Consider the following 18,987-nt stretch of genomic DNA (forward strand, 5'->3'; position numbering starts at 1 on the left):
GAACTGGTTTTTTTCCGCCTTCTCGAACTACGCTATTAACATTATTTTGCTGATGAGTTTCTTGAATGCTTTGTCCGTTGTGACCATGAACGTTAATGGCATCAGGGACCTTAGAAAAAGGGAGGCTCTTTTTGAGGGTTTTGTTCGAAGAAAGTTTAATATTGTTTGCATTCAGGAAACTCATAGCAATAGCGCCGATGAACATCTTTGGCGCAAAAGTTGGGAAGGCGAAATTGTCTTTAGCCACGGCTCGAATCATTCTCGAGGTGTGGCTATATTAATTTCCAAGAAATGTGATCTTAAAATTTCCAATGTTGAGAAAGATGACGATGGTCGTTGGGTTAAGGGAGATATTGTGTGGAACAAGAAAGTCATTTCCCTCATGTCTGTTTATGCACCCAATCTGATCCCCGAAAGAGCTAACTTCTTCACTGATCTTAATGCTTTAATCAAGTCAGACTTTGATTGGATAATAGGAGGCTATTTCAATTGTAATCTTGCTGTTTCTCCAATCGGGGATCCAAGTCGATCTGTTTTAAAACGTATGATGCATGATTCTGATCTTATTGACACTTGGATGACTATTCACCCCAATGACCCCGGCTATACATTTTATAGCAGGGCTCACAAGACTTCTTGCAGAATTGATTACATTTTTGTTTCCTCCTTTTTCAGTCATCAATTGGTGGATATTTGTGCATGTATGAACGGCCTGACTGATCATAAATTTGTCAAGCTGAAGCTTGAAAACTGTATGACCCCTCATGGAAATGGTCGCTGGATCTGCAATAATGAGCTCCTTAGGGATGTGGATTGTTCTAACAGAATTTGTAACTTTTGGAATTTTTGGAAGTTGAACAAGACTAATTTTAGCTCTCTCATGGAATGGTGGGAAACAGGAAAGTTTAGGCTCAGAGAAATTATTCAAGATTTCGGTCGTGAGAAAGCCTTTCTTGAAAAACGGCAGATCAATCTTCTTAACAATCGTTATGACGACTTGATCAATAGCCCCGGTGACAATAAAGATGAGATTAATAATATTTTGAGAGACCTCAAAGAGTACGAGATGAAAGAATGGGAGAGAGCTAAAGTTAGGGCTCGCAACATCCACAAAACAGAAGATGAAAAACCTTTTTCTTAACCTTGAGAAACATCACATCGAAAGTGGTTCCATGACTAAGATTCTTGATTGTGATGGCAATTATGTGGATGATCCTGAAAAAATGTTCAACTGTGTCAACACTTTTTATCATAATCTGTACAGTCATGAAGAGATTAATTTAGACAGTCTGAATGATATCCTTGATGACATTGACACTGAGTATTTTGATGACAATGCTATCGATTTGGGTAAAGATATCTCTAAGCTAGAAATCAAGAAAGCTCTGCACGATATGAACAAAAATAAATCTCCGGGTATTGATGGTTTAACAGTAGAGTTTTATCAAGAGTTTTGGGATATTCTAGGTCAAGACCTGCTCGATGTGTTTAAAGAGTGTAAGAAGAAAGGTATTTTGACTAAGACCATGAATACTGCTCTGGTGCGTCTAATATATAAAAATTCTGGTTGCAAACATGATTTGAAGAATTGGCGACCCATTAGTCTTTTAACTGTAGATTATAAAATAATGTCCAAGGTTATTATGAACAGACTTGGGACTATTATGCCCAGCCTTATAGGAAAAGATCAAACTTACGGAGTTCATAATCGTAGCATTCACGACAATCTCATGGTTTTACGCGACACTGTCGATTATGTTAATTGTTTTGATAGAGAGGCCGCTATTGTCAGCATTGACCAAGAAAAGGCGTTTGATAGAGTTAGCTGGAATTATATGTTCAGTGTCATGAATAAAATGGGTGTCCCACAGAGTCTTATTGGGTGGATTAAACTTCTCTATAGCGGTCCTTTGTGTAGAGTTATGATGAATAATTTTATAGGTGCGCCTATTGAAATTGGCAGAGGTATTAGGCAAGGCTGCCCCTTGTCGCCCTCATTGTATGCTATTTGTGCTGAAGGGCTGGCTAATCTTATCAGAAAGAACGATTCTTTTGGTGGGGTTAGCATTCCCAACAGCTATGAATGTATTAAGCTTATTCAACATGCGGATGATTCTTCTGTTTTTATTTCTTCTAATCTTGAATTTGATTGTCTTAGCTCCACTTTGCAGACCTTTTGTAGCGGCAGTGGATCGAAAGTTAACGTTCAGAAGACCAAAGGACTTTGGCTGGGGAGTTGGAAAAATCGTAATGACAAGCCCCTTGGCTTTGATTGGCACAACGATAAATTAAACATTTTGGGCATTTATTTCGGAAATGACGTTCCTGCAGAAGATAATTGGGGACCCAGGGTGAAAAAATTGAAAAATACTCTTAATCTTTGGCGCACTCGAAATCTCACTTTGAAAGGTAAAGCTGTTATAGTCAATAGTCTTTTTGGTTCGGGGTTGTCGTACTTTGGCAGCATCCTCCCATGTCCGGATCAATGGGTTAAAGAAATGGACGCCATTATCTTCAAATTCTATTGGCATTCTAAGCCAGAGAAAATAAAAAGAAACAACATTAGGGCTCCTAGAAACCTCGGAGGAACGGGTCTTTTGAACGTTCAAGCAAAAATCCACAGCTGCGAGCTTAAATGGTTAGCTAACTTCTCTAAAGCGTCTGGCACGTGGCGTTCTTGGTTTAACTTTTGGGTTTGTGAAGCCAGTGGGCCCAATCGATTAGGCTGGTATGTGTTCAACAATTGTAAAAGATTTAAAAGAATTCCTCCTTTTTATCAGGAAGTCATGAAGGCGTTCAATAAGTCCGGTGGGATAATTAAATGTAATATTTCTTGTGTTCGCGAAGCTCAACTAGTACCCTTGTTCAAAAATGATATCATTACTGGTAATCAGGATAAAGAAATAAACAGCATTTGTTTTAGAACTCATGGAATCACTTTGTTGCACCATGTTTGTTCCAATGGACGGTTCCTCACTCCACGGCAAATTACTGATCAGTACAATGTTCACCCTAGAGGTGCCAGTCAAGTTCTCAATAGGTTGCGCAAATTCATTTGCCCCAATTTGTTAAATGAGAAACGTATTGGACCTCAAAATCACGTTTCTAACTGGCTTGAAATAAGAGATTTTTCTGATCAGTCGGATAATATGTCTGTCCGTGACCTAACTGTCAAAATTTGTTATTACAATTTTCGAATGAAAGATTTTATTGAGCCATGGGCACAGCAGAAATGGCAGGAAATTCTTAACATTAGTACCGATTTAGACTGAACTACTATTTGGAAACGGGGAAATAATAAGAACCTTGACCACGACGAAATAGACATCTGGTATAAAATTAAACATCGCATTATCCCAACTAAAACATGGCTAAACAGAATAGGTATCAACGAAGACGACCACTGTGTTTTATGTAACTCGCAACCTGAAACTATTGAACACTTGTTTTTGTACTGTATTAAGACTCTTCCTTCTTGGCTTTTTGTAGAACATATTTTGAAAAAATTCACAGGGAACAAGTACTTCTTTCTCAACGATGAAAATAGAATTCTGGGTTCAGGGGGGAACGTAAGCAACATCACTAGCTTGATTCTCATAGCAAAACCTTTGAAAGTTATTTGGAACTCGAGATGTGCCATTTCGTTAAACTATATTGACTCCGATGTTGATATGCTGGAAAGATTCAAAACTAACCTGAAGCGTTTTGTTTACTTTGAAAAAAGCAGATTAGATGACAAGGATTTCCAGAAACTGTATCTTAAGAACAATGCCATTGGTAAAATAATTGATAACTAGCTCCGATTTGCCTTTTGAACTGCTTTGTTGGTGTTTTCCTGGCAAATACATTTTTATTCTAAATTTCCTTTTTTGAGATCCATGAGAATCTAAGTAATTTTTTGTACATACGTTGTAGATAATTTTTACAGTTACAGAATTTTACTTTTCTTCATTAATTTTTTCAGTATGGGCTATGATCATAATATTATTTAGAAACTTTAGGATACGTAAACGTACAATGTATTTCTATATTGGGTTTTCACATAATTTATTTTGTTAAATTTCCCTGTTCATCATTTACTCTGTTACACATTTATTATTATATGTTTCCTCTTTGGAACTGTTATTTGACATTGGTTTTGGAATAAATGAGTTTTCCTTAACTCTACAGAGATAAACAAAAAGGTTGTGACGAAGAAAAAAAAAATGTCGTTGGTGACATGCTGGGCCTCGAACCTCCAACCCCAAGACTGTCGATCGAAGAACGTCACTCTATTCTACCGGCTTGCACTTACCAAGTAGGGAATTTATAATATATATAAACCTATGATTGCAAAGGGTGGTGACGTCAAAAGTCACGTGTCGTCGTCAGTCCTCCACCCACCCCCTTCGCTTTGACGAAAAAAACAATAAATGTCATTTGGTGACATGCTGGGTCTCGAACCTCCAACCCCAAGACTGACGATCGAAGAACGTCACTCTACCGACTGGGCTACCGGCTCGCACTTACCAAGTAGTGAATTTATAATATATATAAACCAATGATTGCAAAAGGTGGTGACGTCAAAAGTCACGTGTCGTCGTCAGTCCTCCACCCACCCCCTTCGCTCTGACGAAAAAAAACAATAAATGTCATTGGTGACATGCTGGGTCTCGAACCTCCAACCTCAAGACTGACGATCAAAGAACGTCACTCTACCGACTGGGCTACCGGCTCGCACTTACCAAGTTCGGAATTTATAATATATATAAACCTATGATTGCAAATGGTGGTGACGTCAAAAGTCACGTGTCGTCGTCAGTCCTCCACCCGACCCCCTTCGCTCTGACGAAAAAAAATAAATGTCATTGGTGACATGCTGGGTCTCGAACCTCCAACCTCAAGATCGAAGAACGTCACTCTACCGACTGGGCTACCGGCTCGCACTTACCAAGTACGGAATTTATAATATATATAAACCTATATATCTGATTGCAAATGGTGGTGACGTCAAAAGTCACGTGTCGTCGTCAGTTCTCCACCCGACCCCCTTCGCTCTGACGAAAAAAAATAAATGTCATTGGTGACATGCTGGGTCTCGAACCTCCAACCTCAAGATCGAAGAACGTCACTCTACCGACTAGGCTACCGGCTCGCACTTACCAAGTAGTGAATTTAGAATATATATAAACCTATGATTGCAAATGGTGGTGACGTCAAAAGTCACGTGTCGTCGTCAGTCCTCCACCCACCCCCTTCGCTCTGACGAAAAAAGCAATCAATGTCATTGGTGACATGCTGGGTCTCGAACCTCCAACCTCAAGACTGACGATCGAAGAACGTCACTCTACCGACTGGGCTACCGGCTCGCACTTACCAAGTTAGGAATTTAATATATATATAAACCTATGATTGCAAAAGGTGGTGACGTCAAAAGTCACGTGTCGTCGTCAGTTCTCCACCCGACCCCCTTCGCTTTGACGAAAAAACAATAAATGTCATTGGTGACATGCTGGGACTCGAACCTCCAACCCCAAGACTGACGATCGAAGAACGTCACTCTACCGACTGGGCTACCGGCTCGCACTTATCAAGTTCGGAATTTATAATATATATAAACCTATGATTGCAAATGGTGGTGACGTCAAAGTCACGTGTCGTCGTCAGTCCTCCACCCGACCCCCTTCGCTCTGACGAAAAAAAATAAATGTCATTGGTGACATGCTGGGGCTCGAACCTCCAACCCGAAGACTGACGATCGAAGAACGTCACTCTACCGACTGGGCTACCGGCTCGCACTTACCAAGTAGTGAATTTATAATATATATAAACCTATGATTGCAAATGGTGGTGACGTCAAAAGTCACGTGTCGTCGTCAGTCTTCCATTTCACCCGACTTGGTTGTGACGAAGAAAAAAAAATGACGTTGGTGACATGCTGGGCCTCGAACCTCCAACCCCAAGACTGTCGATCGAAGAACGTCACTCTACCGACTGTTCTACCGGCTTGCACTTACCAAGTAGGGAATTTATAATATATATAAACCTAGGATTGCAAAGGGTGGTGACGTCAACAGTCACGTGTCGTCCTCAGTCCTCGACCCACCCCTTTCGCTTTGACGAAAAAAACAATAAATGTCATTTGGTGACATGCTGGGTCTCGAACCTCCAACCCCAAGACTGACGATCGAAGAACGTCACTCTAACGACTAGGCTACCGGCTCGCACTTATCAAGTTCGGAATTTATAATATATATAAACCTATGATTGCAAAAGGTGGTGACGTCAAAAGTCACGTGTCGTCGTCAGTCCTCCACCCACTCCCTTCGCTCTGACGAAAAAAACAATGAATGTCATTGGTGACATGCTGGGGCTCGAACCTCCAACCTCAAGACTGACGATCAAAGAACGTCACTCTACCGACTAGGCTACCGGCTCGCACTTACCAAGTTCGGAATTTATAATATATATAAACCAATGATTGCAAATGGTGGTGACGTCAAAAGTCACGTGTCGTCGTCAGTCCTCCACCCGACCCCCTTCGCTCTGACGAAAAAAAATAAATGTCATTGGTGACATACTGGGACTCGAACCTCCAACTCCAAGACTGACGATCGAAGAACGTCACTCTACCGACTGGGCTACCGGCTCGCACTTATCAAGTTCGGAATTTATAATATATATAAACCTATGATTGCAAATGGTGGTGACGTCAAAAGTCACGTGTCGTCGTCAGTCCTCCACCCACCCCCTTCGCTCTGACGAAAAAAAATAAATGTCATTGGTGACATGCTGGGTCTCGAACCTCCAACCTCAAGATCGAAGAACGTCACTCTATCGACTGGGCTACCGGCTCGCACTTACCAAGTACGGAATTTATAATATATATAAACCTATATATCTGATTGCAAATGGTGGTGACGTCAAAAGTCACGTGTCGTCGTCAGTTCTCCACCCGACCCCCTTCGCACTGACGAAAAAAAATAAATGTCATTGGTGACATGCTGGGGATCGAACCTCCAACCCCAGACTGTCGATCGAAGAACGTCACTCTACCGACTGGGCTACCGGCTCGCACTTACCAAGTACGGAATTTATAATATATATAAACCTATATATATGATTGCAAATGGTGGTGACGTCAAAAGTCACGTGGCGTCGTCAGTCCTCCACCCACCCCCTTCGCTCTGACGAAAAAAAATAAATGTCATTGGTGACATGCTGGGTCTCGAACCTCCAACCTCAAGATCGAAGAACGTCACTCTACCGACTGGGCTACCGGCTCGCACTTACCAAGTAGTGAATTTATAATATATATAAACCTATGATTGCAAATGGTGGTGACGTCAAAAGTTACGTGTCGTCGTCAGTCCTCCACCCACCCCCTTCGCTCTGACGAAAAAAGCAATCAATGTCATTGGTGACATGCTGGGTCTCGAACCTCCAACCTCAAGACTGACGATCGAAGATTGTCACTCTACCGACTGGGCTACCGGCTCGCACTTACCAAGAACGGAGTTTAAAATATATATAAACCTATGATTGCAAAGGGTGGTGACGTCAAAAGTCACGTTTTGTTGTAAGTCTTCCATTTCACCCGACATGGTTGTGACAAAGAAAAAAAATGTCGTTGGTGACATGCTGGGCCTCGAACCTCCAACCCCAAGACTGTCGATCGAAGAACGTCACTCTATACCGACTGTTCTACCGGCTTGCACTTACCAAGTAGGGAATTTATAATATATATAAACCTATGATTGCAAATGGTGGTGACGTCAAAGTCACGTGTCGTCGTCAGTCCTCCACCCGACCCCCTTCGCTCTGACGAAAAAAAATAAATGTCATTGGTGACATGCTGGGGCTCGAACCTCCAACCCCAAGACTGACGATCGAAGAACGTCACTCTACCGACTGGGCTACCGGCTCGCACTTACCAAGTAGTGAATTTATAATATATATAAACCTATATATCTGATTGCAAATGGTGGTGACGTCAAAAGTCACGTGTCGTCGTCAGTCTTCCATTTCACCCGACTTGGTTTTGACGAAGAAAAAAAAATGACGTTGGTGACATGCTGGGCCTCGAACCTCCAACCCCAAGACTGTCGATCGAAGAACGTCACTCTACCGACTGTTCTACCGGCTTGCACTTACCAAGTAGGGAATTTATAATATATATAAACCTAGGATTGCAAAGGGTGGTGACGTCAACAGTCACGTGTCGTCCTCAGTCCTCCACCCACCCCTTTCGCTTTGACGAAAAAAACAATAAATGTCATTTGGTGACATGCTGGGTCTCGAACCTCCAACCCCAAGACTGACGATCGAAGAACGTCACTCTACCGACTAGGCTACCGGCTCGCACTTATCAAGTTCGGAATTTATAATATATATAAACCTATGATTGCAAATGGTGGTGACGTCAAAAGTCACGTGTCGTCGCCAGTCCTCCACCCGAACCCTTCGCTCTGACGAAAAAAAAAAAATGTCATTGGTGACATGCTGGGGCTCGAACCTCCAACCCCAAGACTGACGATCGAAGAACGTCACTCTACCGACTGGGCTACCGGCTCGCACTTATCAAGTTCGGAATTTATAATATATATAAACCTATGATTGCAAATGGTGGTGACGTCAAAGTCACGTGTCGTCGTCAGTCCTCCACCCGACCCCCTTCGCTCTGACGAAAAAAAATAAATGTCATTGGTGACATGCTGGGGCTCGAACCTCCAACCCCAAGACTGACGATCGAAGAACGTCACTCTACCGACTGGGCTACCGGCTCGCACTTACCAAGTAGTGAATTTATAATATATATAAACCTATGATTGCAAATGGTGGTGACGTCAAAAGTCACGTGTCGTCGTCAGTCTTCCATTTCACCCGACTTGGTTGTGACGAAGAAAAAAAAATGACGTTGGTGACATGCTGGGCCTCGAACCTCCAACCCCAAGACTGTCGATCGAAGAACGTCACTCTACCGACTGTTCTACCGGCTTGCACTTACCAAGTAGGGAATTTATAATATATATAAACCTATGATTGCAAAGGTGGTGACGTCAACAGTCACGTGTCGTCCTCAGTCCTCCACCCGAACCCTTCGCTCTGACGAAAAAAAAAATGTCATTGGTGACATGCTGGGGCTCGAACCTTTAACCCCAAGACTGACGATCGAAGAACGTCACTCTACCGACTGGGCTACCGGCTCGCACTTACCAAGCAGTGAATTTATAATATATATAAACCTATGATTGCAAAAGGTGGTGACGTCAAAAGTCACGTGTCGTCGTCAGTCCTCCACCCACCCCCTTCGCTCTGACGAAAAAACAATGAATGTCATTGGTGACATGCTGGGTCTCGAACCTCCAACCTCAAGACTGACGATCAAAGAACGTCACTCTACCGACTGGGCTACCGGCTCGCACTTACCAAGTTCGGAATTTATAATATATATAAACCTATGATTGCAAAGGGTGGTGACGTCAAAAGTCACGTGTCGTCGTCAGTCCTCCACCCGACCCCCTTCGCTCTGACGAAAAAAAATAAATGTCATTGGTGACATACTGGGACTCGAACCTCCAACTCCAAGACTGACGATCGAAGAACGTCACTCTACCGACTGGGCTACCGGCTCGCACTTATCAAGTTCGGAATTTATAATATATATAAACCTATGATTGCAAATGGTGGTGACGTCAAAAGTCACGTGTCGTCGTCAGTCCTCCACCCACCCCCTTCGCTCTGACGAAAAAAAATAAATGTCATTGGTGACATGCTGGGTCTAGAACCTCCAACCTCAAGATCGAAGAACGTCACTCTATCGACTGGGCTACCGGCTCGCACTTATCAAGTACGGAATTTATAATATATATAAACCTATATATCTGATTGCAAATGGTGGTGACGTCAAAAGTCACGTGTCGTCGTCAGTTCTCCACCCGACCCCCTTCGCACTGACGAAAAAAAATAAATGTCATTGGTGACATGCTGGGGATCGAACCTCCAACCCCAAGACTGTCGATTGAAGAACGTCACTCTACCGACTGGGCTACCGGCTCGCACTTATCAAGTTCGGAATTTATAATATATATAAACCTATGATTGCAAATGGTGGTGACGTCAAAAGTCACGTGTCGTCGTCAGTCCTCCACCCACCCCCTTCGCTCTGACGAAAAAAAATAAATGTCATTGGTGACATGCTGGGTCTAGAACCTCCAACCTCAAGATCGAAGAACGTCACTCTATCGACTGGGCTACCGGCTCGCACTTATCAAGTACGGAATTTATAATATATATAAACCTATATATCTGATTGCAAATGGTGGTGACGTCAAAAGTCACGTGTCGTCGTCAGTTCTCCACCCGACCCCCTTCGCACTGACGAAAAAAAATAAATGTCATTGGTGACATGCTGGGGATCGAACCTCCAACCCCAAGACTGTCGATCGAAGAACGTCACTCTACCGACTGGGCTACCGGCTCGCACTTACCAAGTACGGAATGTATAATATATATAAACCTATATATGATTGCAAATGGTGGTGACGTCAAAAGTCACGTGGCGTCGTCAGTCCTCCACCCACCCCCTTCGCTCTGACGAAAAAAAATAATGTCATTGGTGACATGCTGGGTCTCGAACCTCCAACCTCAAGATCGAAGAACGTCACTCTACCGACTGGGCTACCGGCTCGCACTTACCAAGAACGGAGTTTAAAATATATATAAACCTATGATTGCAAAGGGTGGTGACGTCAAAAGTCACGTTTTGTCGTAAGTCTTCCATTTCACCCGACATGGTTGTGACAAAGAAAAAAAATGTCGTTGGTGACATGCTGGGCCTCGAACCTCCATCCCCAAGACTGTCGATCGAAGAACGTCACTCTATACCGACTGTTCTACCGGCTTGCACTTACCAAGTAGGGAATTTATAATATATATAAACCTATGATTGCAAATGGTGGTGACGTCAAAAGTCACGTGTCGTCGTCAGTCCTCCACCAGACCCCCTTCGCTCTGACGAAAAAAAAATGTCATTGGTGACTTGCTGGGGCTCGAACCTCCAACCCCAAGACTGTCGATCGAAGAACGTCACTCTACCGACTGGGCTACCAGCTTGCACTTACCATGTACGGAATTTATAATATATATGAACCTATATATATGATTGCAAATGGTGGTGACGTCAAAAGTCACGTGTCGTCGTCAGTCCGGCACCCACCCTCTTCGCTCTGACGAAAAAAAAAAAAATGTCATTGGTGACATGCTGGGTCTCGAACCTCCAACCTCAAGACTGACGATCGAAGAACGTCACTCTACCGACTGGGCTACCGGCTCGCACTTACCAAGTACGGAATTTATAATATATATAAACCTATGGTTGCAAAGGGTGGTGACGTCAAAAGTCTCGTGTCGTCGTCAGTCCTCCACCCCAACCCCTCTGACGAAAAAAAATAAATGTCATTGGTGACATGCTGGGGCTCGAACCTCCAACCCCAAGACTGACGATCGAAGAACGTCACTCTACCGACTGGGCTACCGGCTCGCACTTACCAAGTTAGGAATTTATAATATATATAAACCTATGATTGCAAAAGGTGGTGACGTCAAAAGTCACGTGTCGTCGTCAGTTCTCCACCCGACCCCCTTCGCTTTGACGAAAAAACAATAAATGTCATTGGTGACATGCTGGGACTCGAACCTCCAACCCCAAGACTGACGATCGAAGAACGTCACTCTACCGACTGGGCTACCTTCTCGCACTTATCAAGTTCGGAATTTATAATATATATAAACCTATGATTGCAAATGGTGGTGACGTCAAAGTCACGTGTCGTCGTCAGTCCTCCACCCGACCCCCTTCGCTCTGACGAAAAAAAATAAATGTCATTGGTGACATGCTGGGTCTCGAACCTCCAACCTCAAGATCGAAGAACGTCACTCTACCGACTGGGCTACCGGCTCGCACTTACCAAGTACGGAATTTATAATATAGATAAACCTATATATGATTGCAAATGGTGGTGACGTCAAAAGTCACGTGTCGTCGTCAGTTCTCCACCCGACCTCCTTCGCACTGACGAAAAAAAATAAATGTCATTGGTGACATGCTGGGGATCGAACCTCCAACCCCAAGACTGTCGATCGAAGAACGTCACTCTACCGACTGGGCTACCGGCTCGCACTTACCAAGTACGGAATTTATAATATATATAAACCTATGATTGCAAAGGTGGTGAAGTCAAAAGTCACGTGTCGTCGTCAGTTCTCCACCCGACCCCCTCGCTTTGACGAAAAAAATAAATGTCAATGGTGACATGCTGGGACTCGAACCTCCAACCCCAAGACTCGATCGAAGAACGTCTCTCTACCGACTGGGCAACCGTCTCGCACTTATCAAGTTCGGAATTTATAATATATATAAACCTATGATTGCAAATGGTGGTGACGTCAAAGTCACGTGTCGTCGTCAGTCCTCCACCCGACCCCCTTCGCTCTGACGAAAAAAAATAAATGTCATTGGTGACATGCTGGGTCTCGAACCTCCAACCTCAAGATCGAAGAACGTCACTCTACCGACTGGGCCACCGGCTCGCACTTACCAAGTACGGAATTTATAATATATATAAACCTATATATATGATTGCAAATGGTGGTGACGTCAAAAGTCACGTGGCGTCGTCAGTCCTCCACCCACCCCCTTCGCTCTGACGAAAAAAAATAAATGTCATTGGTGACATGCTGGGTCTCGAACCTCCAACCTCAAGATCGAAGAACGTCACTCTACCGACTGGGCTACCGGCTCGCACTTACCAAGTAGTGAATTTATAATATATATAAACCTATGATTGCAAATGGTGGTGACGTCAAAAGTTACGTGTCGTCGTCAGTCCTCCACCCACCCCCTTCGCTCTGACGAAAAAAGCAATCAATGTCATTGGTGACATGCTGGGTCTCGAACCTCCAACCTCAAGACTGACGATCGAAGATTGTCACTCTACCGACTGGGCTACCGGCTCGCACTTACCAAGAACGGAGTTTAAAATATATATAAACCTATGATTGCAAAGGGTGGTGACGTCAAAAGTCACGTTTCGTCGTAAGTCTTCCATTTCACCCGACATGGTTGTGACAAAGAAAAAAAAATGTCGTTGGTGACATGCTGGGCCTCGAACCTCCAACCCCAAGACTGTCGATCGAAGAACGTCACTCTACCGACTGGGCTACCAGCTTGCACTTACCATGTACGGAATTTATAATATATATAAACCTATGATTGCAAATGGTGGTGACGTCAAAAGTCACGTGTCGTCGTCAGTCCTCCACCAGACCCCCTTCGCTCTGACGAAAAAAAAAATAAATGTCATTGGTGACATGCTGGGGCTCGAACCTCCAACCCCAAGACTGACGATCGAAGAACGTCACTCTACCGACTGGGCTACCGGCTCGCACTTACCAAGTTAGGAATTTATAATATATATAACCTATGATTGCAAAAGGTGGTGACGTCAAAAGTCACGTGTCGTCGTCAGTTCTCCACCCGACCCCCTTCGCTTTGACGAAAAAACAATAAATGTCATTGGTGACATGCTGGGACTCGAACCTCCACCCCAAGACTGACGATCGAAGAACGTCACTCTAACGACTGGGCTACCGTCTCGCACTTATCAAGTTCGGAATTTATAATATATATAAACCTATGATTGCAAATGGTGGTGACGTCAAAGTCACGTGTCGTCGTCAGTCCTCCACCCGACCCCCTTCGCTCTGACGAAAAAAAATAAATGTCATTGGTGACATGCTGGGTCTCGAACCTCCAACCTCAAGATCGAAGAACGTCACTCTACCGACTGGGCTACCGGCTCGCACTTACCAAGTACGGAATTTATAATATATATAAACCTATATATCTGATTGCAAATGGTGGTGACGTCAAAAGTCACGTGTCGTCGTCAGTTCTCCACCCGACCCCCTTCGCACTGACGAAAAAAAATAAATGTCATTGGTGACATGCTGGGATCGAACCTCCAACCCCAAGACTGTCGATCGAAGAACGTCACTCTACCGACTGGGCTACCGGCTCGCACTTACCAAGTACGGAATTTATAATATATATAAACCTATATATATGATTGCAAATGGTGGTGACGTCAAAAGTCACGTGTCGTCGTCAGTCCTCCACCCACCCCTTCGCTCTGACGAAAAAAAAAATGTCATTGGTGACATGCTGGGTCTCGAACTTCCAACCTCAAGACTGACGATCGAAGAACGTCACTCTACCGACTGGGCTACCGGCTCGCACTTACCAAGTACGGAATTTATAATATATATAAACCTATGATTGCAAAGGTGGTGACGTCAAAAGTCACGTGTCGTCGTCAGTCCTCCACCCGACCCCCTCTGACGAAAAAAAATAAATGTCATTGGTGACATGCTGGGACTCGAACCTCCAACCCCAAGACTGACGATCGAAGAACGTCACTCTACCGACTGGGCTACCGGCTCGCACTTACCAAGTTAGGAATTTATAATATATATAAACCTATGATTGCAAAAGGTGGTGACGTCAAAAGTCACGTGTCGTCGTCAGTCCTCCACCCACCCCCTTCGCTTTGACGAAAAAAAATAAATGTCATTGGTGACATGCTGGGACTCGAACCTCCAACCCAAGACTCGATCGAAGAACGTCACTCTACCGACTGGGCTACCGGCTCGCACTTATCAAGTTCGGAATTTATAATATATATAAACCTATGATTGCAAATGGTGGTGACGTCAAAAGTCACGTGTCGTCGTCAGTCCTCCACCCGACCCCCTTCGCTCTGACGAAAAAAAAATAAATGTCATTGGTGACATGCTGGGTCTCGAACCTCCAACCTCAAGATCGAAGAACGTCACTCTACCGACTGGGCTACCGGCTCCCTTACCAAGTACGGAATTTATAATATATATAAACCTATATATGATTGCAAATGGTGGTGACGTCAAAAGTCACGTGTCGTCGTCAGTCCTCCACCCCCCCCTTCGCTCTGACGAAAAAAAATAAATGTCATTGGTGACATGCTGGGTCTCGAACCTCCAACCTCAAGATCGAAGAAACGTCACTCTACCGACTGGGCTACCGGCTCGCACTTACCAAGTAGTGAATTTATAATATATATAAACCTATGATTGCAAATGGTGGTGACGTCAAAAGTCACGTGTCGTCGTCAGTCCTCCACCCACCCCCTTCGCTCTGACGAAAAAAACACAATGTCATTGGTGACATGCTGGGTCTCGAACCTCCAACCTCAAGACTGACGATCGAAGAACGTCACTCTACCGACTGGGCTACCGGCTCGCACTTACCAAGTACGGAATTTAAAATATATATAAACCTATGATTGCAAAGGGTGGTGACGTCAAAAGTCACGTGTCGTCGTCAGTCTTCCTTTCACCCCGACTGGCTGTGACAAAGAAAAAAAAATGTCGTTGGTGACATGCTGGGCCTCGAACCTCCAACCCCAAGACTGTCGATCGAAGAACGTCACTCTATACGACTGTTCTACCGGCTCGCACTTACCAAGTAGGGAATTTATAATATATATAAACCTATGATTGCAAATGGTGGTGACGTCAAAAGTCACGTGTCGTCGTCAGTCCTCCACCAACCCCCTTCGCTCTGACGAAAAAAAAAAATGTCATTGGTGACATGCTGGGGCTCGAACCTCCAACCCCAAGACTGACGATCGAAGAACGTCACTCTACCGACTGGGCTACCGGCTCGCACTTACCAAGTACGGAATTTATAATATATATAAACCTATATATATGATTGCAAATGGTGGTGACGTCAAAAGTCACGTGTCGTCGTCAGTCCTCCACCCACCCCTTCGCTCTGACGAAAAAAAAAAAAAATGTCATTGGTGACATGCTGGGTCTCGAACCTCCAACCTCAAGACTGAATCGAAGAACGTCACTCTACCGACTGGGCTACCGGCTCGCACTTACCAAGTACGGAATTTATAATATATATAAACCTATGATTGCAAAGGGTGGTGACGTCAAAAGTCACGTGTCGTCGTCAGTCCTCCACCACCACCCCGCTCTGACGAAAAAAAATAAATGTCATTGGTGACATGCTGGGGCTCGAACCTCCAACCCCAAGACTGACGATCGAAGAACGTCACTCTACCGACTGGGCTACCGGCTCGCACTTACCAAGTACGGAATTTATAATATATATAAACCTATGATTGCAAAGGTGGTGACGTCAAAAGTCACGTGTCGTCGTCAGTCCTCCACCCGACCCCCTTCGCTTTGACGAAAAAACAATAAATGTCATTGGTGACATGCTGGGCTCGAACCTCCAACCCCAAGACTGACGATCGAAGAACGTCACTCTACCGACTGGGCTACCGGCTCGCACTTATCAAGTTCGGAATTTATAATATATATAAACCTATGATTGCAAATGGTGGTGACGTCAAAGTCACGTGTCGTCGTCAGTCCTCCACCCGACCCCCTTCGCTCTGACGAAAAAAATAAATGTCATTGGTGACATGCTGGGTATCGAACCTCCAACCCCAAGATCGAAGAACGTCACTCTACCGACTGGGCTACCGGCTCGCACTTACCAAGTACGGATTTATAATATATATAAACCTATATATGATTGCAAATGGTGGTGACGTCAAAAGTCACGTGTCGTCGTCAGTCCTCCACCCACCCCCTTCGCTCTGACGAAAAAAAATAATGTCATTGGTGACATGCTGGGGCTCGAACCTCCAACCCCAAGACTGACGATCGAAGAACGTCACTCTACCGACTGGGCTCCGGCTCGCACTTACCAAGTTCGGAATTTATAATATATATAAACCTATATATGATTGCAAATGTGGTGACGTCAAAAGTCACGTGTCGTCGTCAGTCCTCCACCCACCCCCTTCGCTCTGACGAAAAAAAATAAATGTCATTGGTGACATGCTGGGGCGAACCTCCAACCCCAAGACTGACGATCGAAGAACGTCACTCTACCGACTGGCTACCGGCTCGCACTTACCAAGTACGGAATTTATAATATATATAAACCTATGATATATGGCGTCGTCACGTGTCGTCGTCAGTCCTCCACCCACCCCCTTCGCTCTGACGAAAAAAAATAAATGTCATTGGTGACATGCTGGGTCTCGAACCTCCAACCCAAGACTGACGAAGAACGTCACTCTACCGACTGGGCTACCGGCTCGCACTTACCAAGTAGGAATTTATAATATATATAAACCTATGATTGCAAATGGTGGTGACGTCAAAAGTCACGTGTCGTCGTCAGTCCTCCACCCACCCCCTTCGTTTGTGACGAAAAAAAAAATGTCATTGGTGACATGCTGGGCCTCGAACCTCCAACCCCAAGACTGACGATCGAAGAACGTCACTCTACCGACTGTTCTACCGGCTCGCACTTACCAAGTAGGGAATTTATAATATATATAAACCTATGATTGCAAAGGTGGTGACGTCAAAAGTCACGTGTCGTCGTCAGTCCTCCACCCACCCCTTCGCTCTGACGAAAAAAAAATAAATGTCATTGGTGACATGCTGGGTCTCGAACCTCCACCCCAAGACTGACGATCGAAGAACGTCACTCTACCGACTGGGCTACCGGCTCGCACTTATCAAGTTCGGAATTTATAATATATATAAACCTATGATTGCAAATGGTGGTGACGTCAAAAGTCACGTGTCGTCGTCAGTCCTCCACCCGACCCCCTTCGCTCTGACGAAAAAAAATAAATGTCATTGGTGACATGCTGGGGCTCGAACCTCCAACCCCAAGACTGTCGATCGAAGAACGTCACTCTACCGACTGGGCTACCGGCTCGCACTTACCAAGTACGGAATTTATAATATATATAAACCTATATATATGATTGCAAATGGTGGTGACGTCAAAAGTCACGTGTCGTCGTCAGTCCTCCACCCACCCCCTTCGCTCTGACGAAAAAAAATAAATGTCATTGGTGACATGCTGGGTCTCGAACCTCCAACCTCAAGATCGAAGAACGTCACTCTACCGACTGGGCTACCGGCTCGCACTTACCAAGTAGTGAATTTATAATATATATAAACCTATGATTGCAAATGGTGGTGACGTCAAAAGTCACGTGTCGTCGTCAGTCCTCCACCCACCCCCTTCGCTCTGACGAAAAAAAAATAAATGTCATTGGTGACATGCTGGGGCTCGAACCTCCAACCCCAAGACTGACGATCGAAGAACGTCACTCTACCGACTGGGCTACCGGCTCGCACTTACCAAGTCGGAATTTATAATATATATAAACCTATGATTGCAAAGGTGGTGACGTCAAAAGTCACGTGTCGTCGTCAGTCCTCCATTTCACCCGACCTGGCTTTGACGAAGAAAAAAAATGTCGTTGGTGACATGCTGGGCCTCGAACCTCCAACCCCAAGACTGTCGATCGAAGAACGTCACTCTACCGACTGTTCTACCGGCTTGCACTTACCAAGTAGGGAATTTATAATATATATAAACCTATGATTGCAAGGGTGGTGACGTCAAAAGTCACGTGTCGTCGTCAGTCCTCCACCCACCCCTTCGCTTTGACGAAAAACAATAAATGTCATTTGGTGACATGCTGGGCTCGAACCTCCAACCCCAAGACTGACGATCGAAGAACGTCACTCTACCGACTGGGCTACCGGCTCGCACTTCAAGTTCGGAATTTATAATATATATAAACCTATGATTGCAAATGGTGGTGACGTCAAAAGTCACGTGTCGTCGTCAGTCCTCCACCCGACCCCCTTCGCTCTGACGAAAAAAAATGTCATTGGTGACATGCTGGGGCTCGAACCTCCAACCCCAAGACTGACGATCGAAGAACGTCACTCTACCGACTGGGCTACCGGCTCGCACTTACCAAGTAGGAATTTATAATATATATAAACCTATGATTGCAAATGGTGGTGACGTCAAAAGTCACGTGTCGTCGTCAGTCCTCCACCCACCCC

Source organism: Patiria miniata, unplaced genomic scaffold (assembly GCF_015706575.1).
Source record: "Patiria miniata isolate m_02_andy unplaced genomic scaffold, ASM1570657v1 HiC_scaffold_3, whole genome shotgun sequence".
Classification (NCBI taxonomy): domain Eukaryota; kingdom Metazoa; phylum Echinodermata; class Asteroidea; order Valvatida; family Asterinidae; genus Patiria; species Patiria miniata.